We start from the raw sequence: 12,302 nt of genomic DNA, 5'->3' as shown, positions 1-12,302 counted from the left end.
TATGTACGGGTCAGCGGTCATGCGTTTCTTTCACACAACGGGTCACCGACCCGGAGTCGCCCGGCAGTTTCAGATTTCGCAAGCGAATCGAACGTTTGCGCGGTCGCCGCTTTGAGGTATGCGATAACACGTTGCTCGGCATTTGCGTGTCACGTCGTAATGCCGTAAGTGCAGGCAAAGGGGGAAAGGCCCTCCGGCTAATCGAAGATTAGCTCGCGATCGACACGAGATCGGGAGAGTGATCGATGGAAATCGTGAATGCGCGATCGGCACCGGCCGTTCAATTTTGTTGCCAGAGAGGTGCACATGTACCTGCTGACTATATTGTCATGAATACTATTGAACGTTGCGATTAGTGACACAAGTGAAAAATAAGCAATCTGTTGCTGCAATATGATGATACAACTAAGAAATAAGCGATTTCTCTCGGTACAGAATAAGTTATTGAGCTTTGGTTAAAAATGATTTTGAAGCTAAGGAAAATTCATACGTAAAGAAAGCTTGCACATGAGGAAAATTTATTTTCGTTAACGTATAAAATGTATGAAACCTATGAATAACGAAACGATTGAATATTATCTCGAACGTATATCTCAGCAAGTAATCGAAATTTTTTTTCAATAATACTAATTGCCACATTAGTTATTCAATACATTAGAAATATACAATAATTAACCCTTATCCTACAAGGTACAATTTGGTGCCTCATTTATATAAACGGGAGTCACTAGATCCGTCTGTTTTTTTCACCTATTCAGAAAAAATGGTGATTAAAAAAATTCATCAACATACTTTCAATAATAAACATACTTTCTATAATAAATATTGAAATTTTATTTTGGAAAATAATAAAATGTATATAATTTATAATTATCGAAAAACTCAAAGAAACTTGCACAAACAGGAATTGCTCGGTTACTAGTAATTCATCTTGTAGGATAAGGGTTAATGTATTTTTATATAGATTTATTTTTATAGTTTATATTTTTGTATCTCTTATTGATTCATGAATGATAATTAATGATGATTCATAATTAAATTTTTTTGATAGAAATCGCAATTGAAGAAAAGTAAAATAACTATTTAAAGTTCAAACTATAAAATAAAAAATTATGCAATTTTATATATATTTTTTTAAAGGGAAAAAAGAAAAAATATATTTTAATAACGTGTTTTCATTTTTTTATTTTAATACTAAAAGTATTGATTATTTGAAAAACATTTATGTTATTACGACAATTTGGTTTCATTGACTTTGGCATACATCTGGTGGAGATTCCTTTCTTTATCGATAATAAAAATTTATTTAAGAGTTTACGTAAGAATCGATTGCATAATCGATCGTGAAAAGAACCAAATTTGGCCATTTTTGAGAATGATGTGCCTTTCCAAACGAGAGAAAATTTGCAAGTGGAGATTCGTCCTTGTCACAAACCGAGAGAGTTGCCGATGATTGAAACCGGTTTGTCCTTTTTTTTGCCCACGCAATTTAATAAAATAATTGATTCGCTACTGAATGACATTATTCGTGGTTGTGCCAGATATATTATAATACATCCGGTTTTCAAGAAAAGCTTGTGATCTATACGTAAGAGCTATCGGATAAACCGTCATTCCGTAGTTTTATCTCGCATTATCTCTCACTGCGAGATCAGTTAGATATAGTTTCGTAACGAGTTTGTTGAGTATTATGCGTTCATTATGTAGTGCGTTGAGTACACATGCGAGCAACTGTCATCCCGCGAGTCCATTAAAATCGATTTGATTGCGCGACTCGATGGCGACATTAATCGGTTCGTTGCGTTCTCTGAACGAAATATCGATCGTCGAAATTGCAACGCAAATCACTTGGGAAGTTAATTTTACGACCGTTAGTAAATACCCAGTAATCCGATAATGCGATATTAATTTTCTATTCCTGGTATCTCCGATCAGAAATAGACAAATGCTTCCCCTTCCTTTATAATATGATCTGCACGTATAATTTTAGAATCATTCGCTACTAATCTATTGTAATTTAACATTTTAAATATCCATAGGCATATATAAATTACTCCCGCGGCAGACGTTTAGATTTTTTTTTTTTTAATAAAGGCTTGATCAGCATTGAGGGAATTTAAATCTTTGTAAAGTCTGAAATTTCGGCACGATAGTAGATAAAATTTGCACGGCACTCGAGCGATTTGGGCGTTTACATGGTGGCACAAAGTACATCAGCGAACAGCCACCTGTGTCTACACGCACATTGGCAACAAGAGAAGCATTGTTTCTTTCACCTGGAAACGGGAAATAAAAACGCATTGGTCTCAGACGACGTAGCGCATGCTCGCTTTTTACGGTTGGTAAAACCGCAATGAACCGCGTCTCCTCGATAACGCTATGCAAACCAGCGCATATGGGCGGTTATTGGTTAATTTATTATCGAGCGGAACTATTTCCCATCTTCTTGTATATTTTGAACTCACACATATAACGCTATAAAAATAATACAAGACTTTTTTTGCATAGTTGTACATGTTAGATATTAAATTATTAAAATAATTATTAAATAATTTTCCAAACATTCTTCCAATCTGACAGTTTTTTTTAAGTCTTCTTCCATTAGCTTTTACAGTTGAAAAAAAATAAATCGAATTTATGAACTGAATTAATAAATGTCTAGAAAAATGCTTTCTCAATTTTTTAATAAGAAGAATGCATTATTATTATTTTTACGAGAAAATATAGTAAAGAGATAACTAAATTTTGAAACTTTAGGAGAAGGCAAACGCTTTCTTATATTACGGAAAAGTAAAGAAGGAGAACTCTCATTCGTGGAATGCTTATATTACTTAATTCTAATTCCCATTGACTCGACTGTATACAACCGTAATTCCTATTCATGCGCCGCATATAATAGCCGCGGGCTCATGAATGAGGCAAACAATTCGAGGGGTGGGCGTCACGGGAAGAAAAGAGAGACGCACGATTTGGCCTTTTCGAGGGCCAGCGATCGGTAATTCATATGTACACATGAGGATGCTGAACAATGGGCGGATAATCGATGGGCGCACATGTTCGGCCGGCTGCAACTGTGCGTGGCGGGATCGATATTGCTCGATTCGACGAAACGATGCGTGTAACGCGCGCGTGCATCACGAGGGGGGAAAATTACTTAACGACTCTAATTAAAAAAGGAAGGAGAGGGGAAGGGATAACGATTCCGGGAATGCTACGATCCGCCCCACGATAAAGTCGCCGGCCGCATAACGACCGCTTTGCGCAACAATGGATGAGTGTTGCGCCGCATTGCACCGCCGGCTCTTTGTCGCCCGATCGGCTACCATGCGAGCGAGATACGGTGCAAAGACCGCGCGCGGCGTGGCGCACTCACCGACAAGACAAAGATTGTTTATCGAGCACGCAGCAGTTAATGGGCTTGTCTGAATGGAGCGATTGGACATTGGCATGTAGTCGCCACGGGGGGAAAGATAGCTCCAAGAGGTGGAGGTACATGGACAAGATGCATAATATATAACTATATGTTGCGCACGATAGCCTGCAAGATAAGAAAAATTTTGTATTTCCAAAATTGTGTGGATATACTCTAAATTTTTTTGGAGTGAAATCTCACTCTTAAGTGGGTGAAAATACAACCAATTTTGAAAAAGAGTGACAATATTCGCTCTTTTTGGAGTGGTTGTATTTTCAAGAAATTTAGAGTACAGATGTAATGTCTGCTTCTTTGCGAAATATCCGAAATTTAAGGAGACGAGAAGAGCACTACATGCAGAGCGAATTGTCAAGTTAAACGCCTTGATTGCCCTACGCATCGGATTCCTCACCTTATATTTCAATTGCTCCGAGCCTGTTGTGTACATATTGTTGTCTATTCTTATGCTTATTCTCGTGTCCACGGTTGCCGCTCTCGCATTATTTCGATAGGTAATATTTTTTTTACGCGCCCCCGTACGCCGCACGTGTATGTCGAGTGTAAGCGACTGAACAACCGGAGTAAGAGATATAAAAGCAATGCAGTCCCGCGTGGTATGGAATTGGTGGGCGGAGCGAAGAGACAATGCTTGTTATGCATTGTTCGAGCTGAGTGCATCGTGTGTACAACAGACCGGTGCATCGACAAAGAGATAGAGAGAGGAAGAGAGAAAGAAAGAGCCCCACGCTCGCGGCACGATGGCTTATTAGTTTCGTACCAACAATGAATGACACAATTTATCTCAATGGAATCGGAATCGATTGTACAAGAGCGTTATTTATTCGTGACGTTCTTATTACGTTGAAAATACTCGGTAAAACGTTTGCTTGACAGCAAAATCGAAATCGGGACAAACGATTTTCTGATATCAGTATTTTTTTATTTGCTCCTTCGCGTGCTGTACACGTGCCGGAAATAATTAATAACAATAAATACATCTATTTGCGTACGTTATCGTTCAATAGTCTTAATGCCGAGCAAGTGTAACGTCTTCAATAATCCTGTCACTTCACGGTGCCTCGTTTACGTCGCGATAGGTGAGAAAATGAGCGTTCCTCGGTTGTAGTTAGCGCACGAGGCGAAGCGAAAAGACGTCGGCGCGCGAATTTATAGACTAACGGTATAACCGGGCGGCAATTTGCGATACTTGTAACGTAAGACCGCAATTACCCGCGGTTCGAGAGAGGAGAGTCCGAAGAGTGAGCCGATCTTGTAAGATTGCCCAGTAAGATGGAAAGGGATCGGGAACTTGGTCGCCCGCCGCGGTGAGAGCTCGACGGTTCTTTAATGGATAATGAGTCACGCTAATCGGAAATAGACTCGGCGAGAATGATTCGATCACTATTCTCACGAAGAACACGATCTAGCGACGCGTGTAACTACGTGACGGAATATGATTGAACCCTCGTATCGCGTACTACATGCCTGTGCAAGGGAGCTTAGGATCCGCTCTTTGTTTAGAAGCTAGATACACCAAGGCTCTGTCAGAAGTTGCGCCATTTCCTGTCCTTTATCATTACGTAGCTGTCCTACGTGTACAACATTCGTGTACGCCGACATTCGCGCGCCTCAAATCGCGTTGCCGCGCCGTAGGTAGTCTCGTACCACGAACTGTACTGTTGCACGCGATGCATCCGATCGCTTCTGGAACAATGCGCTACCATCCTGATAGAGGCACGCGCGCGCATGTTGCGCCTTCATATGGACGTTTACTCTATATGTAAATCCTAGATCACTGCACTTAAAGCCCGATTCTATAAATGTAAGATTAACTTTAATCTCGGTTTAACTTGCTCTTTATCTTTTTCTAATTCTAAAATTGGATAAAGATGAGTAAGTAGAACCGTTGAGATTAAAGTTAATCTTACATTTGTCAATCTTACAACTGGACCTAAGTATTACACATTTGTTTCGTTTACTATACTTATGCACTGTGGATGAATAACATTATTTGAGATACGCACTTTTCGGGAATTCTCTTTACTGCTACTTAGCCATTAAGTTTTTTTCTACTCGACGATTAGTATTTTTAATTTTTAGAACCATCTTTCAGTCCTCATTTTTTTTATTGGAGTGAAGTATATTTTATAAAACAACATAATATAAATATAAAAAGATTGATTACATATTAATTGAGAGCTAGTGTTTGAAAAGTTAAGTATTATGCATATTAAATAAAATATTTTTTTATATTTTTTATTATTACTTTAATGTTCGTTCCTACCAAGATTTTAACTTTGATCTCAGTTTGACTTGCTTTTTATCTTCCTCTAAGCGTTAAGAATTAAAAAAAGAATTAGGAACAGATAAAAAATAAATTTTAAACGAAGATTACAGTTAATCTATATTGATAGAAATAGACATAAAATATCTATTTTAAAACAATAAGATTGGAAACAAGACTCTTTATATTTAAATACATTACTTTAAATACGAAGCGCCACTACGGTCTGAATGTTAAGATGTTGAACTATTATATATATTCTATTATATATATAAATGAATTAATTTTAGAAATGATAGTTCAACATCTTAACATTCAGATCTACTTTAAAAGCTATAGTTTAATTGAATATTGCATTTTTTTTGCAAGACGTTCTAAAGAACTATTTTGTCTTATATAACAAAGAAAATTCAAAACATTCTTTGCTTGTTCAATGTTTTAAAAATTATTGTTATAATAAAAACGCGCGCGCGATTGACGTAAATTGATATCGATTAAATATTCAGTTAACGACATCTTGGTATCATTACTTTATTTTTGTCTATTTATAAGATGAATGAGATATGTCAGTTATAAGAAAATCAACGTGCAAAAATTAATTACTCAGATACCAGTGTTCTGCGAAAGATTCACGTGAGACACAGCATACTCGTCTTATCATAAATGGCTTTGCTACGTGACATCGTGCTGTTAGTTCCGGCTTATCGTACATATTCAACGGGCAAAAAAATTTATTTGCACGCTCTCGGTTGTAATTATTACGTAATCGACATCAGTGTCGCTGAAGCGGCCAACAGTGAGAAGGCGAGCGCCGGAGAGAGAGATACGAATCGATTTCCAATAAATCAGAGAGAGGCCATCGGCTGCTCGCCGCTTTTAGTATGCGCATATTAAACGCGACGCAGCACGCGTGTCTATCCTTTCCTTAAGTCGCAAGGCACGCGCCTTGAACTTATCGAAAATTTATTCCACCGTTTGTCGCTTTTCTCTCGCACGCGCGTTTGCGTTTCCCAATTAGATCTAAAGTCATGCCAAGATGACTTCGTGCGGTCGAGGCGAGATGCGATTTCTCTTCGTCTCTCTTTCTCTCTTTTTCTTTCAGAAGCGCACGCATTTGCTGAATGCGCGAACACGCGACTAAATACATGTTCTGCGTGTCAGCGACCTGACCAGATAGAAACATGTGTACGCACACTTGCTTCTGACGTATTAACGTGATTTGAGACCTTGCACAATTTGCCGCAGAGTATCCCACATGGATTGTCAACAGTTATACGTCGTCATTTGGATTCGAGCGATTTAATGCTAATCTTGAGAGAGATGCATCTGCTTCACTGATGCATATCGCATATAACAAGAGACATATTAGACAATAATGAGACATCGTTAAACAGGTCGACGAAAGCGGAAAGCATGAGGAGCGTGAATAGAAAATAGAAAATAACTTTATTATTGCAATATCGTTCTGTACTACCAATGAGACTTTTCGTGTCTCATAATTTTTTAAGCTCTTTTATTGATTTAACAGTAAAACATTTGTCTTAATATTTTAGAACGTTTACAACGGATGCTTTCCATTTAGTGACACAAGTCAACAAACATCATTCTATCTTTCTTGACATTCCAGTAAGTAACAAAAGATAAAACGACTCTTATGTTGATTTGTGTCACCAAAACTCTCTGGAAAGCACTTAGTATATTATGAGATTATTAAAAACATATTAAATGTATTACAACAAATCTATTGCATCAAATTAGCATTCGATTATAGGTGAAAACGAATTGAGTCAAAAACATATTCGAGAAAATGCAACAAAAACGTTGGAGAATGAAAACACAACAGTGACTAATGCATTTTGTGTTCCATGTGAGTTTAATTAGATCGACGAATATGCGGTCGCACGGATAAGTTGCTTATCTTGTAGCCATTTTCATTATGCGGTGGCCTTTTAGGTGTCGGTGTCACTGACCAGGGCAACACGATTATTACCTGCATTTCCCCGTATATATGTGCGTGCGTGGAACCGTTTATTTGTGGCAAACACACGCGCTACCAAATCGTCACGCGTCGCTATCCAATGCGCACACATGAATACGCTGATAATGCATTTGCATAAGCAGGTTGCACAGCGTGAACCGTCTGTCGCGGACAATATATCAATTATACATTCTCGAGCTGTTCGACTATGACACCGCATTAATTGCATTGTTGAACCACATATTTTAAATGGATATTATATTCAGGAATATTCCAATAATGTAACTATGTAGTATTGGACTGGCTTTAGAATATTGATGATTATACATTACGAAATATGCGGTATATATGCGGTATTTCTAAATTAAAGATCTAACGATAAAAGCGGACAAATTCGCATCATTTTTTCGCAAATTTTTTAATAAAATTTAATTGAATTCATTATGCTTTTATTTTTTACGAATATCTGCTATTATATTGCGATAGCATAATCTAAGATTTCACAATGACGTATTAGTCCTCGATGAATTCCTCGTCCTTTCTTTCATTTTAGTTGCTTTTCGCGGTACATGCAGAGCATGCTCGAAGAGAATCGTGTAATCGCGAACATTTTATCTATTATCTATTTCTTCTTATCGCCACAAGAAACGTGCATGCGTACAGTTTGGTATGCGACAAGCAGACAGCGCCTTTCAGAGCGTTGGCGCCGATACCAAACCGGTAGAAACAGGTAGTCCATCTACGTCCTCGTCGTGCTGCATGGACGACTGCTGCACGACGTGTTCTGCGCTACGCGATTTTATGAGATCAATCGATTCGTCGAATCGGTACCTAACGTCCGATACAGGATGTTTCAGATTTTCGTGCGATATTTCAGAGATATAATATTTCCATATATATTTTTTCTTTATTTTTTTTTTCATATGAGAATGCAAATTGTGATTATATCTTACACTATAAAATAAAAACATTTTTCTTAATTAAATATCAAACACTGCTGTTTTGATATGTGCAATTACAGATATATGCAATTTGCTTATTGAGGAATTCGCTTGAAAATCAGTTTAGAAATAGAAAGATTAGCGAAAAGTTTAGAAATTTTTATAGATGAAAATTTATCTTAACTAATACTATATTTGAAAAGTAATTTTTATACCGATGAAAATTTCCCTTATCTAATACTATATATTTGAAATAATATTCCGTTTATCTTTATTATACGTCTTCGTGAACAAAGTGCGCTTCACATAGATAGAGATTGTGAATCGAGTAAGAGGGTAAGTTCAACGAGCGATGAGTTATACGATCGACATTGCCGGTTGATAGTGGTAACAATAAGTATTCCGCGCGTGGTGGTGCGACGGTTTCGACATGATTCTCTCGTTGGTATGCGAGCTCGTTAAATATGTTGAACTGTAGCCGAAGGGTACCGTCGATACGAGGTCAATAGCACCGTGTCGATAACGAAGTGCGAGGACCTGAGACTCGTTTCTCTCCTCTCGCGTGATTGTGTCTCCAGCCCCGAGAGATGCACTTCACCTATTTCAGAACACGTCTGTTGTACAGCGGATTGCGCTTTATCTTCGTGCAAGTCGCCTTCTCGATGGCTTTCATATCGGTGAACTATAAAAGCAGCTGAGTCGCACCTTTCCGCAGTCATCATTTGAAAGCTTGAAAGCAAAAGTCGCCGTTTTATCGGTCTTCTCATTTTGATATACACCTCTTGTTAGAGTGAATGCAATTCTATCCTTTTAGCTAATGCACAATATTCACTATACAGTTCTTTAAATAGCTGCAATATTTATGAAGATTGAAAATTTTTTTAAATTAATAAATTTCAGAAAATTTTGAACCTTGATTTTAACACGTAGAACGTAAAAAATAAAATTTTTTAATAAAAATAGTTAAAATAGTTAAAATAAAATTTTAACACTTTGAATGCGCTACATTGTGATGCTATATTTTTTCCATTTCTTTTTCTTGATGATTTCAATTTCTCAGAAATCGATCGCATTTTGGCACTCATAAATCGTAAATGTTTCCTCGACAATTGGGGAAATTGCAAGGTTCCTTTGTTCATGGTTCATAGGATGAAAAGGGAGGATGAAGAGGGGCAATAAGAGAATCTAGCAGCACGCTGCAGTAGCTTATGTTCAGGAGAAGTACCAGAGAATTATGTCCTTATTGTATGTTAATAGAATTCCATTTCACGAGTCTCCAGTAAAAATAGCACGCGAAGCCTTGGCGCCGACTCTTTTTCCTTTTAATCGGTATTTTCTAGTTTGTGGAACTCGTATCTTTAGACGGTCAGCCACAACTCAAAGACACTTTGTGGTTCACCGGTGCTCTTATTATGCATCATTGTGAAAACCCACGGTCTAAATTCGAACTACAGAGCGTCCAGTTTCCTAGAATTAAATGTATTATTAGATCAAAGCTTTATTGCTATCGCCTAATTGTTACGCTAAGAAAGGTTGATTTTTATATTTCTTTTTTTTTTAAATTAATTTTTTTTTAAATTAATATTTACATAATGAAATGTTAATAGATACAGATCTAAAAATAATTTTGTCAACCATTAAAATAATGTCGGAATTCAAACATGATGAGCAGTGTTGTAAAACATTTTAACATTCTAGCAGTGTCTATTTTGACTTTGATACTTCAGCAAGACTACTTTCTCCGTATTATTTTCTAACTAATTACTTCTTTAAACACATTTTAATTTTCTTCCTTTCTGCGTACGTATTCTTGACAGTGACATTGTTTCGTGCTATTCATCGCTAAATGCAGCTGTACAATTCCGAGGTCTGTGCTCTTGATATGCGGGAATTGCGTTCAATGCCAGCACGAGATCAGAGTCAAACAGTCGCATATAGCTGAGAGCGCGTGACGAGAATACGGTACTTTGTGCGCGGCGCTCACGCATGGAGTCCCCTCGTAACTTTTGCGCGATAGTGAGCGGTTTTTAGAATCACAGCGAAGGAATATTGTCTCCTATTTCGAGCGGACACGCAACGCCGGTCGTATACCTCGACGTACGCGTCAACGCCGTCTTTAACGAGGTGTAATGTGCTGTAACGTATGACAGTTTGCATAAATTCCGTCGACGTGACGCGAAAACACTCGTGTCGAGACTTCTTCACGGTATACACGACCGCCACGTAAGTCGTAAGTCGTAAGTCGTAAGTCATACGTTTATGTCTTCGAGGACCGTTCTTTTCGATGGCGCGGCGTGCCGCTGCATCCGACACATATTCGCACTTGTACTTCTTCTCCTTTCTCGTTACTCAACGACTTCTTCAACGCGGATCCTCAATGCGTATTACGATGGTACTTTCGAACGCCAAATCTTTCTTCTGGCAAACGATTATCCCTCTAGCATGAACGATTACACTGAGAATTTTACCAAACTGACTGCCAAATTACAAGGTCCGTTTTCGTCCGAATGTTCCGATGGACAATTCTTTTTAATGTCTGGAAAGTTAGCTATTAAAGACGTTACCGGATTTGTTTCTCGCCCCTTTCGCTCAAGGAATCGATATTTCTGTCACGTTTTTTCGTCGCATCCTCGACTAACTGGCGTGGTTTTATCCTCAAAGAGATATTATTGGTCTTTGAAAGTGGGCGTTCGAAAAATGCGCTCTTGATTTTTGGTTTCCACGCTCGAATTTTATGAGCCGCTCGTAAACGCAGCAGCGACGCGTTGTCTCGTCTTCTGTCTTCGCGGCTTTGCTACGTACGTATTGCATTTCTTGTTTACGTTCGTCGTAACTTCATCGTCGGAAGCCTTGTCACGTGAACAGAACTTATTTATTACACAGCAAAGTGCGAATTTGCACAGCAATATTTAGAAGTCTTCTGACGATTGACATTGCCACGTTTTCGTCCTTTTTTAATAATCTTACAACGATAAAATAAGCTATACTCTAAAAAATATATAACCGACCTGTATAATTATGTCGAAAATATAATATGTATTTTTATAAAGTTGCTGTGATAAGCAATTTCTTTCTACATTAAAGTTTTTTAATCTTAATTGATAATGTCGCTATTTATAATAATATTTATAATAAAATGATTGTAGATCTTGTGTGCATATATTATTTATATATGTATTTATATAATATATTAAATGGTGGCTTTTAATTAAAATGAAAAAACTGAAATGTGAAAAAATTATTGTTTGCTAAGGTAGCCTTATAAAACTATTTTTAATATCATATATATATATATATAGTATGATATAAAATACGATGGCGGACTTGGAAACGCAGAATCATCAACGCTACGCTATATTTTATCTAACTTTAGCTTCATCCAATTTTTCAACCGGTCCCTAAGTTATTCTGTAGATGGCATTTTGCCAAGGATATGCATTTACTCATCGGGTTATTTACGTACTTTAAACATGACGCACTGTTGCACCTTTAAGTGGTTTTTTTTATCTCATAAATACTTTAGTCATCATAACGATTGAAGTATATTCACGATGTTGACATATATCTAATCTCAATTTCTTCGTTTCAACATACAATCCGTAAGAACATTTATTTGCGGCTTATGAACATTTACCTTGTAGATTAATTATGGCTTCAAGAAATAATATTGCTAATGAAACGTTTCTT

At 37.3% G+C, this 12,302-nt stretch overlaps 1 protein-coding gene and 1 long non-coding RNA gene across 4 annotated transcripts in view; both read left to right on the top strand.

Moving 5' to 3' along the window:
* Window positions 1-12,302, top strand: part of LOC105151162 (uncharacterized) — a 303,301-nt gene that overhangs the window by 92,844 nt on the left and 198,155 nt on the right. The gene's annotated exons all lie outside the window — the stretch shown is intronic.
* The window catches only part of LOC147907197 (uncharacterized), a 58,858-nt gene that overhangs the window by 25,369 nt on the left and 21,187 nt on the right, over window positions 1-12,302 (top strand). The window lies entirely within an intron of this gene.

Source organism: Acromyrmex echinatior, chromosome 15 (genome assembly GCF_024713525.1).
Source record: "Acromyrmex echinatior isolate Ae372 chromosome 15, ASM2471352v2, whole genome shotgun sequence".
Taxonomy (NCBI): Eukaryota; Metazoa; Arthropoda; class Insecta; order Hymenoptera; family Formicidae; genus Acromyrmex; species Acromyrmex echinatior.
The sequence above is the reverse complement of the archived record's forward strand: the minus strand, read 5'-3'. Positions and strand labels throughout refer to the sequence as shown.